The following is a 27,251-nucleotide window of genomic DNA, read 5'->3' as shown; positions in this document are numbered from 1 at the left end:
TGCCCAACACTTGCTCCATTCTTAGCTCCCCATATTGGTTATCTACTCTTTACGTTCAGTTCAGCGTCAGGTGTGGATCAGAAATGCGTGCTATTTTTTCCATCCACAAATGCTGCCTGACCCGCTCTCCACTGTTTCTGCAGCGATTCCTTATTAGTTCTAAATGACATTTGTTAGGGATAATACGACTTTGAAAAATATCGCAGGTGTAGTATCAATAAAGCCCGAAATAACTGTGCGAGGTCTTACAGACAATAACTTATAATAAATACAATGTGTAATTTCATCTTCATCACTACTCACTGCAGCTCAATCCCTCGACTCTCAGAGATGCCGTCTCTCTGTAGAAGAGGGTGACAATACATTTCCCATATTGGACTCTAGTCGTAATCACTGAGTTTGACTACATCACCTTGAATCATCTGGACGGGATCATCACTGCTCAGATATCAGTGAGTATCGTCAGGTCCAGTCGGGTTTATTGCCGTGTGCACAGGGACGGTGAGGTACAGGTACAATAAAACACTTGCCGCTTTATTACAGGCTCGAAGAGACAGACAACACGCAAAATATAAATCATACAATTCTGCATTATAAACGAAAGAGTTATAAATCCTGTGCCATGTTCAGATTTGGAAATGAATCGTCGGGCAAACTGATGACAGAGATTGGGAACAACTGATCTCCAAGCATCGGTCCCTATTATATCCACTGGGATAGCACCCAGTCCCAAGAAAGACCTGTTTATTCCTCTTCAACGGAAAGAAGGGCAAGACTCTAGTCCTCTTCCGCCAGCCCTGACTTTCAATAAGATCAGGCTGGTCCAAACTTGCTGTCAATCCGACTCCCCATACCGCACTTGCCGGTCAAAAGTCTGCCGGTGTCCTCCACCAAATCTGCTCCGTCTCCCAAGGTGAGAGGAGATAAACATCTGTTGCCCGCCTATATTTCGACGCCCTGACAATGCCCCCAGCTTCCGACAGAAGCATATGGATTGTTACGTATTCGGGCAACAATAATATAGATGAGTTAGGCAAGGGGTTTTATAACGAATAACACGTTTATTAAACACTGATAACAAACCCCCTTCAAATGTAAACAAACCCAAACAATGGTCCGAGCTCAGCTGCTGACAGCTGGTCAGACAGTTCTTAATAGCTTTGCAGTCTCAAACAGTCTTTAAAGTAGTATTGAAAAAAAACAGTTCTCCAAAGCGAATTGCCGAATGAAAACAGTTCAAAGAATGATATGCCGACAGTTCAAAAGCTCACGGTACTTTTAAAAGGAGAGACTTTTTAAAGCGATTTAAATTCTCTTCCACGTCGATGTCCTTCGATTCCCAGCGTCGAACTCCCACGTCGAATTTTATTAAATATAACAGCTTAAAGTGACTGACCTCTCTTCCACACTATTCTCAAACCCTTTCTGGTCATCCCAGGGGTCAACAGCGAGAATAGTCAACGAAATCCTTCCGAATGAGGATCACACAAGGTCGAGGTCAATCCATCGAAAATCGATTCTTCTCGATCTCCATTTTCCAAACTTTTCTTCACTCTCCCTTAGCAAAGAAACCGTTGGCTCTGACCTTTTAAACTTTAGGCATTATATAGAACTTCATTTTTAACTAAACTGCGTCATCCCTTTAAATCACGCAGTGACATGAAGTCATCTTGGCAAATCCAGCCACGAACTGCCCCACCTGACAGGGTGGGTCTTCCTTTTATACCCTGTAGAAAAAACCTGTCACATGACCTCTACTGGCGGGAAAATGACATCACTCCACCATTACCTCATGTCCAGTATAACTTCAACCCCAGTCACGTGACAAGGGTACGTAACACCTCCCTCCAAAAAAAAACATTTTTGGTCTGTCAAGAACAAAAATTTTAACAATTACTTACAAAAAAAACAAATGTACAAATCATATAACATACACAATATACAATACAGTAGGAGTGTTACAATAAAAAAAACCACTCCAAAAAAAAAACATTGTACATTCAACATCGAGATAGACAATCAGCAACCACATTATCTTTACCTTTAATATGAGTTATCACAATATTGTACTCTTGTAACATCAAACTCCAATTTAACAATCTTCTGTTTTTGTTTTTCATCTTACTCAGAAAAACTAACGGATTATGATCAGTGTAAACAATAAGTGGTTTTTGAGTTGTACCAACATATACCTCAAAATATTCCAAAGCTAAAACAAGAGATAACAATTCTTTCTCTATTGTTGAATAGTTTCTTTGATGCTTATTAAATTTCTTAGAAAAGTATGCTACCGGATGATCAACCTCATCACCCTCATTCCTTTGCATCAATACTGCTCCCGCAGCTTCATCACTAGCATCTACAGCTAATGAAAAAGGTTTTTCAAAGTCAGGTGCCTTAAGCACAGGTTGTTCACATATCATTGTTTTCAATTTTTCAAATGCTTCCTGACAAAACACTGTCCATACAAACTTCACATTCTTCTGCAGAAGATTAGTTAATGGAAGGGCAACATTAGCAAAATTCTTACAAAATTTTCGATAATATCCTACCATTCCCAAAAACCTTCTGAGAGTTTTTTTTCCCGTCGGAGTGGGAATTTCCAAAATTGCCTGAACTTTTGCCTGAACAGGAGCTACCTTACCTTGACCTACAACATAACCAAGGTAAGTCACAGTAGCATGTCCAAATTCACTCTTGGCTAAATTAATAGTCAAGTTAGCTTTTGAAAGCTTTTCAAACAATTTCTCCACCGCAATAATGTGTGCTTCCCAAGTATCATTTCCTGTCACTAAATCATCAATATAAGCATCAGTATCTTTCAATCCCTGAATCACAGAATTAATCATCCTCTGGAAAGTACCTGGCGCATTCTTCATCCCAAATGGAAGAACATTATACTCATATAACCCAGATGGAGTTACAAATGCAGAAATCTCTCTACCTCTGTCCGTTAGTGGAACACACCAATACCCTTTCAATAAATCAATCTTTGTAAGGAACTTTGCTTTTCCAACTTTATCTGCACAATCATCTACTCTAGGGATTGGATACGCATCTGTTTTCGTTACAGCATTCACCTTTCTATAGTCCGTACAAAACCTAATACTACCATCAGGTTTTGGCACCATAACACATGGCGAACTCCAATTCGAGTTAGAATGTCTAATAATATCATTCTCTAACATGTATTCAATTTCTTTCTCAGCAAGTTCACATTTTTCCATGTTCATCCTATATGGATGTTGTTTAATAGGTTTGGCATCTCCAACATCTACATCATGTGAAGCTATAGTAGTCCTTCTCGGAACATCTGGAAACAAATCCTTATACTTAAAAATCAATTCCTTCATCTGTTGTTTCTGCTCTAGCTGTAAATGTGCTAATTTCTCATCCATATTTTCCAAAATAGTCGAATTAGGTAACATAACAGAAACAATGTTAGATTTAGAATGAAAGTCAGATGAATCATCTATCATGTTCCCAGTTAAATCCAACTCATTCTCACTAACCACAACAGTCACAGTATCAGATTGTTTCTCAAAATATGGTTTAATCATATTTATGTGGCAAAGTTGTGTTGACCTTCTACGATCTGGAGTTTTTATTACATAATCCACATCATTAGCTCTAGACACAATTTCATAAGGTCCATGAAATCTAGCTTGTAAAGGATTTGTCTGCACTGGGAAAAAAACCAACACCTTATCTCCAGGCTTAAACATCCTCATCCTAGCTTCCTTGTCATACCAAGTTTTCATTTTCTCCTGAGCCAACTTTAAATTTTCCTTGGCTAAGCTACAAGCTCTATGTAACCTGTCCTTAAATTTCAAAACATAGTCCAACAAATTAGTATGCACTTCCTTACTAATCCATTGTTCCTTCAATAAAGCTAAAGGTCCTCTAACTCTATGCCCAAACACAAGTTCAAATGGACTAAACCCTAAAGATTCCTGTACCGATTCCCTTACTGCAAATAAAAGTAAGTTTATACTCTCATCCCAGTCACTTTCATTCTCCACACAATATGTCCTAATCATATTCTTGAAAGTAGAATGAAACCTCTCCAAAGCATCTTGCGATTCTGGATGGTATGCAGACGAAGTAATTTGCTTAGCTCCCAATTTATAAACTATCTGTTGAAACAATCCAGACATAAAATTACTACCTTGATCAGTTTGTATTTCCTTAGGCAATCCAAAATAAGTAAAGAATTTTATAAGAGCTTTCGTCACAGTTTTAGCTTTTATATTCCTAAGTGGTACTGCCTCTGGAAACCTAGACGAAGTACACATGATAGTCAACAAATACTGATAACCAGTTTTTGTCTTTGGTAATGGACCAACACAATCTACAATAACTTTAGAAAACGGTTCACCAAATGCTGGAATAGGTTGTAATGGAGCTACTGGTGTAACCTGATTTGGTTTACCCACAATTTGACAAGTATGGCACGTCTTACAAAACATCGCCACATCTTTTCTTAAACCAGGCCAGTAAAAATGTTTTAAAATCTTGTCCACAGTTTTCCTTACCCCTTGATGTCCACCTAAAGGCACACTATGAGCTAAAGTCAAAATCTCATTCCGATAAACTTTAGGAACAACCACCTGATAAACAACATTCCATTCCTCACTTGCAGGAATTGTAGGCGACCTCCACTTCCTCATCAACACTCCTTTTTCCAAGTAATATCCTACTGACACCTTCTCAATTTCACTACCTAGTAAAGCTCGTTCCCTTAATTTTACAATCTCAGGATCTCTATTCTGCTCTGCTATCATCTCCTTCCGAGACAAAGATAAATCTTCATAGTCAGACTTACTCCCAGAATCTTGTTCAAACAACGAAGGTAAGAAAGTTTCTGACCCATCCTCAAAACTCACATCCTGAGTTGAACAGTCATGAGTAACAACCTCATTCTGCACATCAATTTTTTTAGCCATAGCTCTAGTCACAACACAAGAAAAATCTGTGTTAGAATTCACCTCTGGTTCCTCTGATTCCATTGTCAAATGCACTTCAGGAAAAACTTGTCCACCTGCCAAGTCATTACCTAACAATAAAGAAATACCCTTCACAGGTAAGCTATGCTGTAATCCTACCTTAACAAATCCTGTAACTAACCCTGACTTTAAATTTACTTCATGTAAACGTACAGGCATAAAATCACTTCCAACACCTCTTATGTAATTTACCTCACCAGTATCACTCTCTTCATTAAACTTCAACACACTATCCAACATCAGTGATTGAGAAGCTCCAGTATCCCTAAGAATCTTTATTGGCACCAGAGTAGATCCTTCTTTCAAGGATACAAACCCTTCAGTTATAAAATGATCATATCCCTTCCTAACTTTGTCAGACTCTAACAAATCCTCATTTGTGTTTACCAAACCCTGTAACTTTACAGGTGCTTCAGTATGTTGCACACAAGCATCTGGAACTGCTTCCTTCTCTTTCTTTTTCAATTTGAAACAGTTAGCTATTACATGGCCAGGCTTCTTACAATAGTTACAAATAAGACCAAACTGTCTTTCCTTCACAGGTTTTCCTTCCTCCTTACCTCTCTCATTAACCTCTGATTTAATTTCTGATTTACCTTGAGTCTCCATATTATTTTTCCTCTTAAAAATTCTACCCTGAGGAAATTTATTCTTATGGATTAAAACATACTTATCAGCTAATCTAGCACATTCCTGCAATTTATCAGTATCCCTCTCATTTAAGTAGGTCCTTACTTCAACAGGAATGCTTCTTTTAAATTCCTCCATCAAAATCAGCTCTCTCAATGTCTCATAGTCCTCATTTACATTTTTAGAAGAAACCCATCTCTCAAAACACATAGCTTTATCATAGGCAAATTCCACATAAGTCTTTTCCACAGACTTTTTCAAACTCCTGAATCTTTCCCTGTACGCTTCTGGGACCAACTCATATGATTTGAGAATATTTTCTTTCACAATATCATAATCTAATGCTTGCGCAGCAGTTAAAGCTGTGTAAACGTGTCGTGCCTTTCCTTTGATTACACTCTGTAATAACACTGACCATTTATCTTTCGGCCACTCTGACATCCGAGCAATAGTTTCAAAATGTTGAAAATATCTCTCCACTTCTGTTTCACTAAATGGAGGGACCAATTTAATTTCTTGGCTAGCAACAAACGGTTTTTTAGAATCAGCAGACTGTTCTACAGACCTTAATTTCTCCATTGCATATTCAAAATCTCTTTGCTTTTGCTCAATTTCCAATTTACACCTTTCTAACATCATTTGTTCAATTTGCAACTGCATCTCCAGATTATTTATTGGAAACGATTCTAAAATCGATTCTACAAAATGACCCGAAGCCACAAAATGTGATGCGATCTTTCTCTGTATTACAGCTTTTGATGTAGTTGGCAAAATCCCTTTAAGATGGAACCGATTAGCAAGTTCAGAGACTTCAGTTTTTTTCGCCTTCGCTAACAAATCCGCGACTGGCGAATCCAGAAACTCATCAATATTCATCGTTGCCGAATACCACTCACAAGCCAATCAAACAAAAAAAAATCGAGCAATCCCCGTTACCAAAACACCGATTCAAAATTCAAAAAACTTTTTAAACACAAATAATTCAATTCCGAACGTAGCCCCCATAATTATGTTACGTATTCGGGCAACAATAATATAGATGAGTTAGGCAAGGGGTTTTATAACGAATAACACGTTTATTAAACACTGATAACAAACCCCCTTCAAATGTAAACAAACCCAAACAATGGTCCGAGCTCAGCTGCTGACAGCTGGTCAGACAGTTCTTAATAGCTTTGCAGTCTCAAACAGTCTTTAAAGTAGTATTGAAAAAAAAACAGTTCTCCAAAGCGAATTGCCGAATGAAAACAGTTCAAAGAATGATATGCCGACAGTTCAAAAGCTCACGGTACTTTTAAAAGGAGAGACTTTTTAAAGCGATTTAAATTCTCTTCCACGTCGATGTCCTTCGATTCCCAGCGTCGAACTCCCACGTCGAATTTTATTAAATATAACAGCTTAAAGTGACTGACCTCTCTTCCACACTATTCTCAAACCCTTTCTGGTCATCCCAGGGGTCAACAGCGAGAATAGTCAACGAAATCCTTCCGAATGAGGATCACACAAGGTCGAAGTCAATCCATCGAAAATCGATTCTTCTCGATCTCCATTTTCCAAACTTTTCTTCACTCTCCCTTAGCAAAGAAACCGTTGGCTCTGACCTTTTAAACTTTAGGCATTATATAGAACTTCATTTTTAACTAAACTGCGTCATCCCTTTAAATCACGCAGTGACATGAAGTCATCTTGGCAAATCCAGCCACGAACTGCCCCACCTGACAGGGTGGGTCTTCCTTTTATACCCTGTAGAAAAAACCTGTCACATGACCTCTACTGGCGGGAAAATGACATCACTCCACCATTACCTCATGTCCAGTATAACTTCAACCCCAGTCACGTGACAAGGGTACGTAACAGGATATAAATGTTTGAAAGCCGGGACATTGTTCTGAGATCTTGCTCAGGATTGAGAAGACTTTGGGGAGGCAGAAGCAGTCAGGGTCTGTGGGACAGAACAACCCCTGTGTGAAACCGTTTTCCGCCATTGGTTAACGTATCAGATTAACATCTGCACACAGCAATGGGGGCTAGGTATGTTGCATGTCTTTGACGAGGGTTGGTTTGCGGGTGGTTGGCAGATGACGGGAGTGTGCACAGTCTTTCCACCACACCAGTTGTGAACACGGTTGTGAACCGGCGAGCGTGATATTGACGGAGCATCAGTGAACGTGGAATATGTAGGGCAATGTCCGGTCGCTCGCTGCTCAAAAAGCAATGGAGAGTATGTAGAACGAGTGACATGAAACTGCGAAAGTTTCCCCTGTCATGAATTCGTCTGCCCTGTTGAGCGATTGGGTCGGAATCTCAATTCCCCTCAGCACCCCGCCCTCGGCTGGACAATCTTTCTTATTGAAATACGTATGTATTATATTGGTTCAAACTTCAATACTTTTTCAGCTAAATTTCACTTGGTGGTCGTGTCTTAACGGAGCACTAAAGCAAAGCTAAGGGAACAGATTTATTGGAAAATCACTACTCCTTCATGTCATGTTACCTGTTCATTCCTGCGTTTCAGATTATGATTATATTGCGTCAGTCTCCGCTGTTGGAAATACCAACAGTATAGCAGCGATTAGTATGTGTCAGAGGGCATACGTGAAGGCAAGTGTTTTGACTAAGCACAAAGCTTTTGTCAAGTTAAAAGGTTCTGGAAATAGAGAAATCACATGGACCATGTGGACGACATCCCGTGTTCCGAAAAAAGGAACCGTAGGTCATTCTGGAGGTATTACGGTTCTATGGTTCTATTAGTAGTAGTTCTTCCCTAAGGAGTGGAAAATTGCAATTGCCACTCTATACTACAAGAAGGAAGCGAGGCAGAGTAAATGAAATTATAGGCTACTTAGTCTGACCTCAATGGTTAGAGAGGTGTTATAGTGCATTATCACGATAACATAGGCCTTTGAAGCATGGTTACCTGGCACTGCCGCCATAAAACAAAACAAAGTCACCACTTATGTCCGTCACAGGAAACTTCATTCTGACCCTGAACTTATTCCATTGGTGGAAATTTCCTTCAGTTACGACACAGATGGCATTGTGAACCATCCGCACTCACGTTCTGACCTAATGGTGCAGAAACAAATCCAACAATTGTCCAGTCATCTATTTGCATCAGAATGACGATTCACCGTTTTCATTGAGACCTCATTAACATGGTGGCCGAATGGTTAAGGCGTTGGACTTGGAATCCAATGGGGATTCGTACCCTGCTCGCAGCCTTCCTACTAATGCATGAGGGTAGAATTTCCAATTGCCAATAAAATTTAACACACTATGTTGATAGCTAGGCAGATTTTAAGATTTCTCCACTGTTGAATAAAAACACGTACTAAAGAGAGCATAACCGGACAATATATTTCTCCTGGTATTGCACAACTACTCATTATGTAGATTTAAATTGTATCCCTAGTCTGATCAAACTGCTTGAGAAAGCTTAAACTCTCTCAATGATTCATATTATGGAATAGAGAGCTTCGTTCCCAAATTTGCAGACGATACAAAGATTGGTGAAGGGGCCCTTAGTGTTGAGGAAACAGGTAGGCTGTTTAAGGACTTCGACAGAGTAGGAGAATGGTCCAAAAAGTGGCAAGTGAAATACAATGTTGGTAAATTCATGGACTAGCTCATTGGTAGTAGAAATAAATGTGCAGACTATTTTCTAGACGTGGAGAAATTTCGAAAATATGATATGCAAAGGGACTCGTGAATCCTAGTGCAGAACACTCGAAAGCTTAACTTGCAGGTAGAGTCAGTGCTGCTGAAAGCAAATGTGCTCACATTGGAGACAGTCCAGAAGCGATTCACTAGGATGAGACTGGGAATGAAAGGATTATCAGACGAGGAACGTTTGAAGGTTCTGGGTCTGTTCTCGCTGGAATTTAGAAGCATGAGGGTGAATCGCATTGGTACCATTCGAACATATACCTCATCATAGGAGTCACCATTTCCCGGTTAAATAACTTGAATAAACCCCTGAACTTTACCACAAGATGAGTAATTAGGTACCATAACCCTTGACGCAGTTAAAGATGGTATCATCAACCATCAGCACACCTGTGCAGGTTGTTGCTGCCTCTATATCAGACAGCTCTGTGCAGCAGCTCTGTTTCAGACCAGTGATTGTGGAGGAGAGAAACGTCAGATTATCATGTCACTTCTGTAAAACACTTATTGGTAAAATGAATATGAATAAATTGCCCTGAGATAATTAAACTGTGACATAGTGTTTTTCTTTTTTCTCATACCTATTACTGCTGGGGATCCGTGTAAAATTGTGACTGTTGATTTATTGCGATGCGTCCACTCATCACAATTACAGAGGGGAATAATGTGTGTGGGTGACCCTTTGAATGTTTTACTGAATGTGCCTTGTTCCGTTCTTAATCAGTGACGGGCCTTCGTCACAGTCAGGCATCTCCTCTATCTGGGTGTCTACCGCATTCCTTCTGGGGAGACCTGGCTGGCGAACTAGCAGGACCTGGAGATGAAAGTCATGGCCCGGTTGGGGCGCTGGCCAGGCCTTCTCAGGGTGCTTCCCTATCGAGGCAGGGTGGTGGTTATAAATCAGCTGGTGGCCTCCATGACTTCCTTTGCATTCTCGCGACAAAGGAGGCAGGAGGGGCCAAGGTGACAATCCGGAATTCTTCTGGGTTAACAGGAAACATCGGGTCTCCGCAGCAGTCTTGAGTCTCCCAGTGGGAGAGGGTGGACATTCACTGGTATGTGTATATACGCGTCTGGCGACTCTTCCCCGCAGGACCCTGCAGAGATTCCGGTATGACAAGCAGGTGGCATGTGTTGGCCATATATATTTTTTTCTATTCTTTCTCCAGAGGGGCTGCAGTTTTCATGATGAAATGCGACTACCACCGGCGAGCGTCAGGCGTGTTGTTTGCGGAGTCCGCCAGGCTTCTGTCGGACAGTCTGGAACATGGTTCTCTCAGGCCGGCAATACTTTCCTGTGATAGAGGGCGGAGTCCTGGTCTACCCTCGTTCTACTTCAACTGATGTCCGTGCCGTTCAGGCATGTGGTACGTCTCAGGCTGAGGTGCTTGTCGGGCCCAGGCCCCACACACTTAGTTTAAAATAATTTGCAAGGGAGATGGGATCGGAACGATAGAGTAGTGGAAGAAGTGCATGGAGTAAAGCCAGATATAACATATAGAAAGGATTTGAGGAAAGAGAGGCAGAATAAATGCTGTAAAGGTGGAGTGGTGAATGGTATCCTCCACCATCAGCACACCTGTGCAAGTTGCTGCTGCCTCTATATCAGACAGCTCTGTGCAGCAGCTCTGATTCAGACCCAGTGATTGTGGAGGAGAGAAACGTCAGATTATCATGACACTTCGGCAAAACACTTATTGGTAAAATGAATATGAATAAATTGACCTGAGATAATTAAACTGTGACATAGTGTTTTTCTTTTTTTTCATACCTATTACTGCTGGGGATCCGTGTAAAATTGTGACTGTTGATTTATGAGGTAAATCAACATACATAGTAAGGTAGAAGGGCTAAAGTGTGTGTACTTCAATGCAAGAAACATCAGGAACAAAGGTGATGAACTGAGAGCTGGGATACATACATGGAATTATGATGTCGTGGCCATTACAGAGACTTGGCTGGTACCAGGGCAGGAAAGGATTCTCAATAGTCTTGGATTTCAGTGCTATAAAACGGATGGGGGGAGGGCGGTGGCCTTTCTGATCAGGGATACTATTACAGCTACAGAAAGGGTGTGTAATGTAGCGGGATCCTCTTTTGAGTCCGTATGGGTGGAGGTCAGAAAGAGGAAGGGAGCAGTTAACCTATTGGAAGTATTCTACAGGCCCCCTGGTAGCAGCAGAGATACCGAGGAGACTTTTGAAAAGTTCAAAAATAACAGGCTGCTATCATGAGTGACGTTAACTTCCCTAATATTGATTGACACCTGAATAGTTCCAATGGTTTAGATGGGGCAGAGTTTGTTAAGTGTGTCCAGGACGGATTCCTGTCACAGTATGTTGACAGGCCGACTAGGGGGAATGCCATACTAGATCTAGTATTAGGTACGAACCGGGTCAGGTCACAGATCTGTCAGTGTGTGAGCACCTGGGGGACAGTAATCACAGTCCCTGGTCTTTAGCATTATCATGGAAAAGGGTAGAATCAGATAAGACAGGAAAATTTTTAATTGGGGAAGAGCAAATTGTGCGGCTATAAGGCTAGAACTTGCGAGTGTGAATTGGGATGATGTCCTTGCAAAGAAGTTGTACTATAGACATGTGGTCGATGTTTAGGGATGTCTTGCAGCATGTTAGGGATAAATTTATCCCAGTGAGAAAGATAAGAATGGTAGCGTGAAGGAACCATGTGTTACAAATGAGGTGGAAAATCCAGTCAAGTAGAAGAAGGCATACATGAAGTTTAGGAAGCAAGGTTCAGAAGGGTCTATTAAGGAATATAGGGTAGCAAGAAAAGAGCTTAAGAAGGGGTTGAGGAGAGCAAGAAGAGGCATGATAAGGCCTTGGCGAGTAGGGTAAAGCAAAACCCCCTCATTCTACAATTATGTGAAGAAAAAAAGGATGGCAGGAGTGAAGGTAGGACCGATTAGCGATAAAGGTGGGAATATGTTCCAGGAGGCTGTGGTAGTGAGCGAGGTCCTCAATGAATACTTCTCTTCGGTATTCACCAATGAGAGGGAACTTGATGACGGTGAGGACAATATGAGTGAGGTTGTTGTTCTGGAGCATGTTACTATTAAGGTCGAGGAGATGTTGGAGATGTTAAAATACATTAGGACAGAAATGTCCCCGGGGCCTGATGGAATATTCCCCAGGCTGCTCCACGAGGCGTGGGAAGTGATTGCTGAGCCTTTGGCTAGGATCTTTATGTCCTCGTTGTCTACGGGAGTGTTACCGGTGGTTTGGAGGGAGGCGAATGATGTCCCCTTGTTCTAAAAAGATAGTAGGGATAGTCCGGGTAATTATAGAGCAGTGAGCTTTACGCCTGTGTTGGGAAATCTTTTGGAAAAGATTCTTAGAGTTCTTAAAGTTTTTTTTTACTCAGAGAGTGGTTGGTTCCTGGAATGCACTGCCTGAGTCTGTGGTGGAGGCAGATACACGAGTGAAATTTAAGAAACTACTAGACATGTGTATGGAGGAATTTAAGGTGGGGGATACCTCCACAGAGAGACGAATGGCTGACTTGGTGGAGGCAAACAGTGAGAATAAAGTGGACTTGACTGTCGGTTACTGGTCGATATTAGAGCCGCATCTTTTCACATTGTAAGTCAGTAATCATGATGATGAAATCGGTGGCTTTGAGGTAAAATCTGAGGAAAATGCAAACATAGGTTGAATTGTAGGTGGTCTTGGGAAAGCAGAAAGTGTGCCGAAGGCCTTGGACAGATGAAGAGACAGGCAATGAAGTGGCAGATGGACTATACTGCAGCGAATTGTAGCGAAACGCACTTTGTTCGAAGTAATAATGGCGAAGACTATTTTCTATCAGGACATATCAGCAAAGAAGAGGTGTAACAGGAGTTCGGAGACCTAGTGCTGGATTCCCTAAAGTCTCATTTCCAGTTTGAGACAGTAGTGAGGAAGGTAAACACAATGTCAGCATTTATTTCGAGTGAACTAGAAAATAAAAACGAATATGTAATGTTGAGACTATATAAAGTTTTGGTGAGACCGCAGTTGGAATATGGTGAACAGTTTGAGTCAACTATCTTAAACGGATGTACCAGCAAAGGAGAGAGTCCAGAGGACGGTCACGAGAATGGTTCCCGGAAGAAAAGAGTTACATACGAGGAATATATTAGGACCCTGGGCCTTGGTCGCTGGAATTTGGAAGAATGAGATGGGGATCTTATTGAAATCAATCGGATATTGTCGGGTTAAAATGGATGGACATGGAGAGGATTTACATATACTGCTAATCATGAGCCAGCGGGCACAGCCTCAGATAAGGACGTCCCTTTAGAAACGGGACAAGAAGCAATATCTGTGGCTAGAGAGTTATGGATGTTTGGAATTTATTCCCACGGGTAGCCGTGAAGGGCAAGTAATTGGGTACATTTAAAGCGGAGGTAGAGGAGGTGGACAGATAGTAAGAGTTCAAATGTTTCGAGGAGAAGGCAAGGTAATGGAGTTGAGAGGAATGATATGTATGACCATAAGACCATAAGACACAGAAGCAGAATTAGGCCATTTGGCCCATCGAGTCTGCTCCGCAGTTCAATCATGGCTGATCTTTTTTTTCTCTTCTCCTTAACTCCAGCTCCCAGCCCTCTCCCGTAACATTTGGTGACATGTCCAATCAATAACCTACCAATCTCTGCCTTAAGTACAGCCAATTACCTGGCCTCCACGACTGGATATGGCAATAAATTCCACAAATTCACAGCCCTTTGGCTAAAGAGATTTCTCTCCATCTCTGTTTTAAAAGGGCGCCCCTCTATTCTGAGGCTGTGCCCTCTTGTCCTAGATGTGAAAAAATTTGGATGCTTGGATGTTTTAACGTGACAGTTTCAAAGGGGGTCCCCCCGACTGCCATGTCACGACGAGGATGGGATTCGAACCCACGCGTGCAGAGCACAATGGATTAGCAGTCCATCGCCTTAACCTCTCGGCCACCTCGTCTGCTCTTCTCTGTCTTCTGTTCCGAACTTCTGAATTTTTTCACAGTATTTAAAGCTTCTGCTTAAGCTCCGCACATGCGTGTTCAGATTCTATGCCGATTTACTTTGCTCGCCGTGTTTACCAGAATTCATGGAGGAGGATAAGGGCAGTTTAGAGAGATATTTACTAACCACAGGAAACATGGAATTATGTATTTTATGTACTCAAAACGCTGTGGACGTGCTGTAGCATAAGTATCGATTCCACGCTCTGTAAGTCGCAGAAGTTATGAATGTTTTGAGCTGTAAATGAGATAAATTTATGTTGAATGAAATAAAATTTCAATAGCTTTGTTATCATATTGCTGGATTTCAAGTAAACAGATATTATAGGTGTTTGTCATCTGGTTCGAGAATGACGATTTTCCGTGTATGGGGCAAATGCAATAACCCGATAACTACCACATTACAGACACGCTGAAGAGCCGGTCCGGCTGAGCGCAGCAGCAGATCCGTACACCCTAACGCTTACCCGAAACAAACACACGGCTGCTCGGTTCTGGAATATCAAACCAGCGGCTGAAATATCTAAACACAAGTCGCGCTCACTCTATCTATAAGGTATTGAATGTGGTGGAGCATTGTCACTGACTCCAATCCCAGAATATATGGCCGCTGCAAAAGTCAGTGGCGTGTGCCTTTGAGAATTCCTTTCTTTGTGAAACAAAGAGAATATTGAACAGCCCAAAGCAGGAATGCATGGAGAGATATTGACACAACAATGGTCGACTGTTCACCTGGGATGAAGTCACTGCATGCGAGTACTTTTAGCTCGGTCAGGAAATCATTTCAAAGGTGGAAACTCCTTGCAGCATTCAGCATTTTCCCCATTTTTCCCCTCGGCCTTTCTCACAGAGCTTGACCGTGTAGCCTAATGGATAAGGCGTCTGACTTCGGTGCTTGATTGGTAGAAGCCATCAGAAGATTGCAGGTTCGAGTCCTGCCACGGTCATTTTTACAAACTAGTGGATTCGGTTTCATTCTGTCTCTCACTCTCTGCAGCATGATTGTCTCAATTCAGAGTGGGGATTAATCGGAGTACCCCACCCTGGGGGAAACCGTAATGCCTCGTCTTCGTTGTACGCAACATATAATATCATGTGTCTAGTCTGTGCAATATTTCTGCAGACGCTTTCATAAACAATTGGTTGGAGCTTTCCAGACGTTCAGGAGGAGCTGCTGCTGGGAAGGTGAAATTTATTTCACATTCAGCTCCGTCTCCGAGCCGCCTTTTCGGCAAGAATTCACCACCCAGTACTGACGGTGCATTCTCCTGTCTCCAACCCTCCTCCTCTTCTTGGACACAACGCGCTGGTTCTCCGCCAGCTCTGGGATGTCTTCATCACCATTTGCCAACTAGACGTCAACCGCCTCAACATCAGGAATCCTCACCGCTCCTCAAACCTTACCCCCGCTGAATGCACTGCCCTCCCAAATCTCAACCCCCATCCCCAAAATTACCATCGATCCCGCAGACAAAGTGCTGCTGTTGTAGAATGGCGGACTGACCTCTACCTTGCTGAGACCAGGCGGTAACTCTCAGACACGTCCTCATGCCTACAGCTTTAATAATCCCGACACCGGACGATCAGAGTACTGCCACCGAAATTATCACTGACTTCATCAACTCTGGAGAACCTCCATTCGCTGTAGAAAACTCATGGCTCCATTGCCCTGAACTGCTCGCTTCTACCTCCTACTCGATTCACAAGTCTGAATGTCCGTAGAGGCCCATTGTCTCGGCCTGCTCCTACCCCACTGATCCTGTGATCTCATAGCTCCAGTCCAGCCTATGCCCCATACTTTAGCCCCTTCCCAGTTGCATTCGCGAAACTTCCCGTGCTCTCGTTCAACTCACTAATTTTCATTTCCCTGGCCCTGACCGTCTCATTTTCTCCATGGATGTCCAGTCTCCCAGCAAAATGACCTTAAAACACTCAGCATTTCTCAAGGAAAGAACCAACCCAGTTCCCCTGTATCATCACTATCCTCCGTCTGGCAGAACTGGTCCTCACCGCAACAGTTTCTCCTTCCGTTCCTCCCACTTACACCAAATTCAATGGGTAGCCGTTGACACTCGCATGAGTCCCAGTTATGTCTCACTTTTCATTAGCTAAGTAAAACAATCCATGTACCAAACCTTTCCTGGTAACGCACCCCAACGCTTCCATCTCTACGTCGACGAAAGTATTCTGCCGCTTCACGCACTCACGCTGAGCTCGACAATTTCACACACTTCGCCTCCAGCTTCCACCCTGCTCTTAAGCGTCTCACACAATGCAAGCAAAACAAAGGAAGGAGACAGCAGAGGTCCATGAGCCAGTCCTCATCGGAGGGTCAGAGAGGGAGAGCAACTTTAAATTCCTGAGTGTTACTATTTCAGTGGGATTGTCCTGTACCCATCACTAGTGCAATTGCGAAGAAAGCACGGCAGCGCCTCTAGTTTCTCAGGAATCTGCGGAGATCGTCATGACATCTAAAACTTTGACAAATCTCTACAGATGCGATACAGTGTGCAGCGACTGTCAGCATCATGGCTTTGTACAGAATGTGATGGATTCGCCCAGTACCTGTCCGGTAAAGCTCTCCCACCATTGAGCACATCTCTCTTTGTGGACGTTGCTATTGCTTATGTGGTGGATGGTGGCGCTGCTGATGTTTGCTGAAACGTGGGGGGTGGGGGTGTGTGTGTGTGGGGGGGGGGGGGGGGGGGTTATTGATACTTTTCTGCTGCTTGTGCTGCTTTCTTATTCTCATCAATCCCTATTTTCCTGCCTTCTGCCCGGGAACTTTGACGCCCTGACTGATCAGAAACCTATCAACTTTTGCTTTATAAAGACCCAATGACTCCGCCTCTACAGCCGTCCGTAGCAATGAGTTCCCTAGATTGGCCACTCTGATGGAATAATTTTACCCTCATATTTCTTCTAAAGGGGCGCGCTTGTATTCTGATGCAGTGCCGTGTCGTCTCAGACTCCCTCCACTACGTGAATTATTCCACCGCATCCACACTCACACGGTCTTTCAATATTCTATAGTTGTCAATAGTATGCATCCACATTTATCAAACGCTACCCACACGTAAACCCTTTAATTTCGGGTTCATACCGTCACTATTGCATCATCAATGGTGACGGGGAGGATCCGGAGGATAGCAGATGTTCCTCCCTTATTCATAAAAGGGAGTAGAGATCGCCCAGGAAATTATAGACCAGTGAGGCTTACTTCTGTGGTTGGTAAACTGATGGAAGAGATCCTGAGAGGCAGGATTTATGAACACTTGGAGAGGCATAATATGATTAGGAATAGTCAGCATGGCTTTGTGAAAGGTAGGTCGTGCCTTACAAGCCTGATTAAATTTTTTTTGGATGTTACTAAACACATTAATGAAGGAAGAGCAGTACATGTAGTGTATAAGCATTTCAGCAAGGCATTTGATAGGGCGCCCAATGCAAGGCTTATTGAGAAAGAAAGGAGAAATGGGATCCAAGGGGATATTCCTTTGCGGATAAGAAATGGCTTGCCCACAGAAAGCAAAGAGTAGTTGTAGAAGGGTCATATTTTCCAGGGAGGTCCGTGACCAGTGGTGTGACTCAGGGATCTGCTCTGGGACTCCGGGATCTGCTCTGGGACTCCGACTCTTCGTGATTTTTATAAATGATGTAGATGAGGAAGTGGAGGGATCAGTTAGTAAATGTGCTGATGACACGAAGGTTGGGGGTGTTGTAGATAGTGTGGAAGCCTGTCATAGGTTACGGCGGGATATTGATAGGATGCAAAACTGGGCTGAGAAGTGGCAGATGGATTTCAAACCAGAGAAGTGAGAGGGGATGTTACCAGAAGGGTGTTCTGTGACGTTCAGCCGGCTAAGAGGCTCCATTCTTGATTTGCTGTCTGTGTTTACTCCCGCAGCGTTCGTCTCTCCCGAGGCTGCCCAAAAGGCCGTGGGGCTATTTACCCATAGTTGCGGGTCTGTTCACGAGCACCAGGGCGCGTCCACACACTGGTGGGCCTGCGAGCTGCGTGTGCAGGAGCCAGACGTCCTCCCTGTCCTTTGGAGTTCAGCCTGCGTCCGAAAGTAGTTCAGTTTCCCTGTGTCCCCAGTGAGTAGGCTCTACCTGAGTCTTGCTGTTGGAGAGGCTATACACTGGTGGGGAGAGAATTACAAGTTCAGCTCTCCTTTTCACTTCGCCGAAAGTAGGGGCCACAAACACTACCCACTGTTCTATCACACTAGATGCATCACAACAACCGTATTGACACCTATCTGTGACCCTCTTGAATGTCACCGCTCGGCGACCAATGCAGCAGGGAGAAAACCGATTGTTCCAGGTAACCTTCTCATGAAAAGTTCCCGGTGTGCTTTCCATCCTTCCTATACCTTTTCTACATAGAAAAATCGCTTTCAGCGAATATGCATCCATCGGCTTGGTTCACCCAATTCTGCAAAATTCCCAGTGTCCTGCCATTTACTATTCAAGAACTGCTTTGCCTTAACTTTACAAAGTGCTACGTGTTGTCAAGTTAAATTCCACCTGGCATTCCTTGACCCCTTTCAAAGTCCAAGACACCATCAACACTGATGTCATTTACAAATTTAGAAATCGCATGACAATATCTAATTAGCCTCTGCCTGTTTAAAATGCTGACAGATCCCAACACCCGAATGCCCTCCTGTAACTCTTCCACCAGCGCTCTTAGGCTCAATGACCTGCATTTTAAGCATCGTTATTCAATTTGCTGTACAGATCAAAGACAGTTCTTATTTAACCATTATGTGCGGGGTGATGCATTTTGTAGGCTCAATTAAGATCGGGATGTCTACATTATTGATAAGGCTTTAAGGATTTTGAGATTTGTTTATAAATCCAAAGATCCACGATGGCACTGGCGATACAGGCGACGTACTGCCGACAGCTCGCAAAATGTCTGGATGTATTTCTTCTGAACTACTGTCGCTGCAATCTGAAACCCCTAATCTCCCTTAAAGAAATGTACTTTTGAGCTGTCTAAATTAATTGGCAGTTTAACGAGCTGCTGATGGACCAGGTGGCCTTGACTCTCGGGAATGCAGGTGCGGCACCTTTCAGCGATCACCGAAGGTCAGCCATTACCATTCTCGGAAAAGAGGTCGGTTTGGAAGACTTCAAACCAGACTAAATCGACGAGCTATGAAACAGCCTCTACCCGGCATTTTCCTAGACAAAAGCCAATTATTTGAAAACAAGATACATTACGTAAGCGCAATATTAAAGTTCCAGAGGGAAATGAGGGACTGCGGTCTTCTGTGTTTCATGAGAAATGGTTCAGTTCGTTGGAACAGCCTGAAGGCTTCTCAATCAACCGTTCAGAGAAGATAAGAAGGTATTGTGGTGCTGGGGGGGGGGGGGGGGGATATGTCGTGGGGGCGGCGGTGTTGTTTCGTGATAAATTATTCATGCTCTCCGTATACAGCGGTCTTACGGCACCCTCGTTCGCCCAACCGCAACATCCAATGATTAAATTCTGTCGGTGCCACTTACCGAGAGGGTTCTCCTCATTGATCCGGATGGCACTTTACATACCCCAGAGCAGATGTTAAGCAAGCATACCATGTACTGAGTGCCGTGACCAGCAAACAAGGAACTGCCTACCCTGGGGACTTGTGGTGAACTACATATACCTGTCTGGACACGCCCCCTGCTGACTGCTCCTGTGGCTCCTCCCACAGACCCCGGTATAAAGACGGTTGAGGTCTGAGCCCGGCCTCTCTGTCTCCAGGATCTAGTTTGGTGGTCAACCACTGCTTGTTCCTTCTTCCAGTCAATGAAAACCGATATCTCGTCTTTACGTCTCAGAGAGAGTAATTGATGGTGCATCAGGACTTTCAAACCATTGCAGGGGGATTCTATCAGTCTTGTTTAAAGAAATCTAGGCTTATTTGTCATCAGCACGTGATCCGCTGCACCAGGGGCTCCCGCACTCTCGTCCACTGTTAGAGCACGATCAGGAAATTCTACCATTACATCCCCCGACCATATCTGGAGCATTCTGAACGTCTGGTTGTCTTTCTCCTACCTGCATCCAGGCTGAGGGTAAGGAAGAAGACAGCAGATGTATCGGCAACAATGTGGCGGGAATCGTAGCGCCGACTGCTGAATTGCTTCGAAGCGATAGACAGAAACAAAAATGACCCGGGGCTCGTAAAAGAATCCAAATCTCGCAATCTTTATAAAGACTCTGGAAACGTGTGTTTCCCATTGATTCATTCAGAGTCCAGAGTGTTGCTTAACCAGAAGCAGTGAATGAAGAGATATATGAAATGCTGAGCAGTAGATTCGTGGCAATATTTATCACATTTATTCATTATTATCTATTTGTTCTTGGGAATTGTTTTATATTTTGCTGATTTATTCGTTGTCTATTGCTGTTGGAAAAGCTTCGTCAGTTTCCCTGGTGGTCTAGTGGTTAGGATTCGGCGCTCTCACCGCCGCGGCCCGGGTTCGATTCCCGGTCAGGGAAATATAATATTGCCTGCTGCAGCATTGAAATGAGTTTATTTTAAAATATTTTGTGTATTAACTTGCTTCCACAACAACCCCATTCCCGCCTATGCTTAACCTGCATCCGCCTGATTCAGCACCATAATACCATAAAATATAGGAGCAGAATTGGGCCGTTTGGCCCATCGAGTTTGATTCGACATTTCCTCTCAGCCCGATTCTGCTGCTTTCTATTGGTATCATTTCGTGTCCTCATCAATCAAGAATCTATCGATCTCTGACAAATATACAAAGAGACCTGGACTCCACAGGGGGCTGTGGCGGCGAATTCGACAGATTCGTCACTCACTGGCTGAAGAACTCACTCCTCATCCCTGTTATAAAGGATGCTTCTCCATCTCGAGACTGCGTCCTTTGGTCTTAGATTCTCCCACCACAGGAAACATCCTCTCAACATCCGCCCTATCAAGGCCTTTCACCATTCGATAACTTTCAATGAGGTCACGCGCAATCTATTGAATTTCACTGAATGCAGACCCGGCATCATCAAACGCTCTCATATCACCAGTCATTCAATCCTAGCATTATTCCTCTGAGTCTCCTTTGAACCCTGTCCAGCTTCAGCAATACTTTCTCAGGTAAGTGAACTAAAACTGCTCACAATACTCCAAGCGAGGCCTCGCCAGTTCTTTATTTAGTCTCTGAATCACATCCTTGCTTTATTTTCCAGTCCTCTTGAAATGAATGCGAGCATCGCATTTGCCTTCCTCACCACAGACTCAACCTACAAATTAGCATTTGGGACATTATGGTGCAGGCGTGTACGTCGCAATGGGAGGCCTGTACAAGGACTCCAAAGGCTCTTAGCGCCTCAGACTTCTTGTTTGACAATAGACAATAGGTGCAGAAGTAGATCATTCGGCCCTTCGAGCCTGCACCGCCATTTTGAAATCATGGCTGATCATCTACTATCAATACCCGGTTCCTACCTTGTCCCCATATCCCTTGATTCCCCTATCCATAAGATACCTATCTAGCTCCTTCTTGAAAGCATTTTCTCTCCTTTTAGGAGATCTGTCCCTTCATTTCCTGTATGAAAGTGTATGACCATATATCTCCCTGCACTGCATCCCATCTACCACTTCGTTGTCCACTCTCCCAACCTAAGTTCTTCTGTGGCCTCTCTACCTCCGAGAAGGACCTCCTGCTCGTTTCGCTTTGAAGAATCTGTGCATGTTGAGTGGAGTGATTGGACCATTCCAGGTGCCAGGTCCCTGCACTGGAATTGTTGGAATGTTTCATTAATTTCATCTGCTTTACCAGTGGGATCAAAGCGCGTTTCATTACAATATTCATTGCCCATTTAGCTCTCGTGTAAGCTTCTTCGACTCATCTATTTGCCATCTGTCTACATGTGCTTGTTTAATTGTCAACATACCAGATACTCTTAATTCAGGTACTCTGATATTCAGATACTCTGAATCTGGCTTTTGGTGTTTGATCGAAGACTTCTTGCTTACACATTCGTCCTGGCGGTGAAGGCATCACGGGATTCCATTGTCACGCATTGCTCGTAAGAATCGGAAAGTGAGTCAGAGACAATATTATTGCTCAGTAATATGACAGTATCTCCATCGCCTGTTCATAGCGATAGCTGACTTAGTAACCAAGGATTCTTCTTTGCCATTGCCTTCCATTGTCATGGTCCAGTCCGTGAACCATTCATTTCAGTTAATTTCCTTTTCTCCGTGTTCCACTGGGCTGCTTGATTAGATTACCGGATCCTCATTCGAAACGGCAGCATAAGAACACCGGCATATACCTACTCGCTGCTTGTTCGTCACCGCAGCCAGGGCGGCGATCAATGCTCCGAGCGGCCAAGAATAAGGGACCGTCTTCATGTCAGGAACGGGGGCCGGATGGACCCAAACGCAGGACGCAGACACTGAAGTACTAGGGGGAGGACAAGATGGGGATGCCATGGCAATTAAGGGTTAATGCAGGCGGGGCTGAATCCAAGAGTTCAGACGGGGCAGGCAGGCAGGAGGATCCCAGAGTTCAGACGATGCAGGCAGGCAGGAGGATCCCAGAGTTCAGACGAGGCAGGCAGACAGGCAGGCAGATCCCACAGTTCGGGGCAGGCAGGCAGGCAGATCCCAGAGTTCGGAGCAGGCAGGCAGGGAGATCCCACAGTTCGGGGCAGACAGATCCCACAGTTAGGACCAGGCAGGCAGGGAGATCCCACAGTTCGGGGCAGGCAGGCAGGCAGGTAGATCTCACAGTTCGGGGCAGGCAGGCAGGGAGATTCCTCATGGCGGGCCGCAGGGATCCCTGGCAGGGCCACCTCCCAGGCGGAAATCACCGAGGCCTGGGCCAGTCGCGGACACGTGGGCAGGTGCGGGGCACAACCCTTAGGGAGCGATAGGTGGAAAAGGTAGATCCCCCGCTGGGCAGAGGCTGTCCAGCCGGACCCGCCCAACGGAAGCAACGGGTAGGAGGGGGCAGAACCCCCGACGGGCAGCGGCAGTCCAGCCGGACCCGCCCGACGGAAGCAACGGGTAGGAGGGGGCAGAACCCCCGCCGGGCAGCAGCAGTCCAGCCGGACCCACCCGACGGAGGGAACGAGTAGGAAGCTGGGTCCAGGGTGAGCAGCAGAACTACAGTGATCCAACGGGGACATTGGTAAAGGCAACCAAAAGCGCGGGAAGACGAATAAGACGTAACAGCGGGACCAGCGCACCCGAGAGGAGCAGGAAAAGCATGAGGAACCGGGTAAAACAGGTACAGAGTAGGTTGCAGAGCGGAATAGAGAGCCTGTTGCAGAACAGGCAAAGGGCAGTATACGGAGTAAGAATCGGAGTAAACGAACCAGGTACAGAGCAGGTTAAACCGGCTTCGGAGCAGAACAGAACGCCCGGTCTCCGTCCCACGGCCCCTTATAAACACCTGCAGCCGAATTGGCCACAGGTGTGCCCCCTTGATCCAGGATGATCTGAACAGGCTCAAAGGGGTCGGGAGGGACAGCTGCAAGACCCGGAGTCCGGAGCTCGCGGACCGGATCGAGACCCGGAACGCGGCTTCCGGACCGGACCCTGACACTTCAGGAGCTTCAGCGTATCAAGATTCGTATTGACTGTAGTTGCTTGTTTTTGTCGTCTCGTGTCCAGCTGAGTGATTCCGGCCGTTTTGCCGCTGCTTCGAGCCAGGGCGCGAGTGGTCTGTCTCCCAGTCCGAGTCAAGGCTCCGACTCCCAGTCCGAGTCAAGGCTCCGACTCCCAATCCAAGTCAAGGCCTCGAGTCCAGTCAAGGCTCCGTGTCCAGTCAAGTGACTGCCAGCCGTTTGCCGCTTTATGAGCTTCTCCGTGTCAAGATACGAATTGTCTGTTATTATACGGTTTCCGTCCTCCCGTTACCAGCCGAGTAGGTCCAAGTTACCGCTTCTCTGAGTTGAGAAGTCTGTCTCTTCGTGTCCCAGTCCAAGTCCAGACTGTGTTCACGTCAAGTCTAAGTCCTGGCTCCGAGTCCGTCAGGTCCAAGTCCGTCTCCGTGTCAAGTCTCCCTGCCTGTGTCCTGCACTTGAGGCACTTCCCTGTCGGCCCATTGTAACATCCATATCATGGCTGTCCAATGATATCTGACATATCACACTGATACGAGTCGTGAAGTAATAATTAATTTATACAGACACTTCGACTCAAAGAACCATTCCGTCCACTATCCCCACCAGAGTAAGTCCCAGTTTCCTGCGTGCGGACCATATTCCTCCAGGACCCAGCCTTCCGTGAAACTGTTCTACTTCTTCTGGCAGCTCATTCCACATATTCACTAAACTCTTCGTAAAAACGTTGTTGCTCATGTTCCTTTCAAATATTCCACAATATTTTGTTCCCTTTGCACAGGAAAAAAGACTGTTAACATTCATTTTATCTCTGTTGTAAATCTCATTCTGCTCGTCCTGGAATAAGCAAATGACAGCCTTGGACAAACTCTTTTATAACCCAGTTTTTCTTGTCCTGAAAACATCATAGTATAACTTACTTGTACACTTTCCAGTTTGACGGCCTATTTTGTATAATAGAGCGTCCGTAACTGTAAATGGCGCTGTATCTACAACCTTAACAACGACCTGTCATAATGTTTTATTTTACGTTCCTTCCTGTTGCCCTGAATGAGGAAGGACGGAATGAGAAACGGCTTTTCACTATCCTATCAGAATCAGCGAACAGTGAGCTTGTGCCTCTTGGTCCCTCGTGTCAATTGTACTCCATAATGCCCGGCTAATTGCAGCACAAATGCTTTGCATGTTTCATTTCCATGATGCACGACGTCATAGTGATCTGCATTGGAATCCATTTACCACACATCCTCTCACCTCTTTGATCCAGGTACGCTTGTAATCAACAGTAATCTCCCTCAGTATCAACAACACCGCCTAAGTTGGTGTTATGCAGAAACTTCCTGATCAAGACGCGATTTCGCATCAGAACTATCGACATAAGTAACGATTAGCGACTACTGTGTGATACCAAAAGTCTCCCATATCGATGTGACTACCATACATCCTCCCCTGCACCGTCCAGTTTCTGCCCAACACTTGCCCCATTCTTAGCTCCCCATACTGGTTATCTACTCTCTACGTTCAGTTCAGCGTCAGTGCGTGGATCGGAAATGCGTACTATTTTTTCCATCCACAAATGCTGCCTGACCGGCTCTCCACTGTTTCTGCAGCGATTCCTTATTAGTTCTAAATGACATTTGTTAGGGATAATACGACTTTGAAAAATATCGCAGCTGTAGTATCAATAAAGCCCGAAATAACTGTGCGAGGTCTTAGAGATAATAACTTACAATAAGTACAATGTGTAATTTCATCTTCATCACTACTCACTGCACCTCAATCCCTCGACACTCAGAGATGCCGTCTCTCTGTAGAAGAGGGTGACAATACATTTCCCATATTGGACTCTAGTCGTAATCACTGAGTTTGACTACATCACCTTGAATCATCTGGACGGGATCATCACTGCTCAGATATCAGTGAGTATCGTCAGGTCCAGTCGGGTTTATTGCCGTGTGCACAGGGACGGTGAGGTACAGGTACAATGAAACACTTGCCGCTTTATTACAGGCTCGAAGAGACAGACAACACGCAAAATATAAATCATACAATTCTGCATTATAAACGAAAGAGTTATAAATCCTGTGCCATGTTCAGACTTGGAAATGAATCGTCGGGCAAACTGATGACAGAGATTGGGAACAACTGATCTCCGAGCTTCGGTCCCTATTATATCCACTGGGATAGCACCCAGTCCCAAGAAAGACCTGTTTATTCCTCTTCAACGGAAAGAAGGGCAAGACTCTAGTCCTCTTCCGCCAGCCCTGACTTTCAATAAGATCAGGCTGGTCCCAACTTGCTGTCAATCCGACTCCCCATACCGCACTTGCCGGTCAAAAGTCTGCCGGTGTCCTCCACCAAATCTGCTCCGTCTCCCAAGGTGAGAGGAGATAAACATCTGTTGCCCGCCTATATTTCGACGCCCTGACAATGCCCCCAGCTTCCGACAGAAGCATATGGATATAAATGTTTGAAAGCCGGGACATTGTTCTGAGATCTTGCTCAGGATTGAGAAGACTTTGGGGAGGCAGAAGCAGTCAGGGTCTGTGGGACAGAACAACCCCTGTGTGAAACCGTTTTCCGCCATTGGTTAACGTATCAGATTAACATCTGCACACAGCAATGGGGGCTAGGTATGTTGCATGTCTTTGACGAGGGTTGGTTTGCGGGTGGTTGGCAGATGACGGGAGTGTGCACAGTCTTTCCACCACACCAGTTGTGAACACGGTTGTGAACCGGCGAGCGTGATATTGACGGAGCATCAGTGAACGTGGAATATGTAGGGCAATGTCCGGTCGCTCGCTGCTCAAAAAGCAATGGAGAGTATGTAGAACGAGTGACATGAAACTGCGAAAGTTTCCCCTGTCATGAATTCGGCTGCCCTGTTGAGCGATTGGGTCGGAATCTCAATTCCCCTCAGCACCCCGCCCTCGGCTGGACAATCTTTCTTATTGAAATACGTATGTATTATATTGGTTCAAACTTCAATACTTTTTCAGCTAAATTTCACTTGGTGGTCGTGTCTTAACGGAGCACTAAAGCAAAGTTAAGGGAACAGATTTATTGTAAAATCACTACTCCTTCATGTCATGTTACCTGTTCATTCCTGCGTTTCAGATTATGATTATATTGCGTCAGTCTCCGCTGTTGGAAATACCAACAGTATAGCAGCGATTAGTATGTGTCAGAGGGCATACGTGAAGGCAAGTGTTTTGACTAAGCACAAAGCTTTTGTCAAGTTAAAAGGTTCTGGAAATAGAGAAATCACATGGACCATGTGGACGACATCCCGTGTTCCGAAAAAGGAACCGTAGGTCATTCTGGAGGTATTACGGTTCTGTGGTTCTATT

At 44.5% G+C, this 27,251-nt stretch overlaps 3 non-coding genes across 3 annotated transcripts; 2 read left to right on the top strand and 1 right to left on the bottom strand.

Moving 5' to 3' along the window:
• Positions 1–14,181: 14,181 nt before the first annotated feature.
• On the bottom strand, positions 14,182–14,263 carry trnas-gcu (transfer RNA serine (anticodon GCU)). Its single transcript has one exon. It is a non-coding gene; the product is annotated as a tRNA-Ser (tRNA).
• An 898-nt stretch (positions 14,264–15,161) lies between these two features.
• trnar-ucg (transfer RNA arginine (anticodon UCG)) lies at positions 15,162–15,253 on the top strand. The gene is given in 2 exon segments: positions 15,162–15,198; positions 15,218–15,253. It is a non-coding gene; the product is annotated as a tRNA-Arg (tRNA).
• Positions 15,254–20,730: 5,477 nt separating this feature from the next.
• Positions 20,731–20,802, top strand: trnae-cuc (transfer RNA glutamic acid (anticodon CUC)). The gene has a single exon. It is a non-coding gene; the product is annotated as a tRNA-Glu (tRNA).
• Positions 20,803–27,251: the final 6,449 nt, after the last annotated feature.

The sequence above is a fragment of the Hemitrygon akajei genome, chromosome 9, assembly GCF_048418815.1.
Source record: "Hemitrygon akajei chromosome 9, sHemAka1.3, whole genome shotgun sequence".
NCBI classification, from domain to species: Eukaryota; Metazoa; Chordata; class Chondrichthyes; order Myliobatiformes; family Dasyatidae; genus Hemitrygon; species Hemitrygon akajei.
This window is presented reverse-complemented; position numbering and strand designations above follow the sequence as displayed.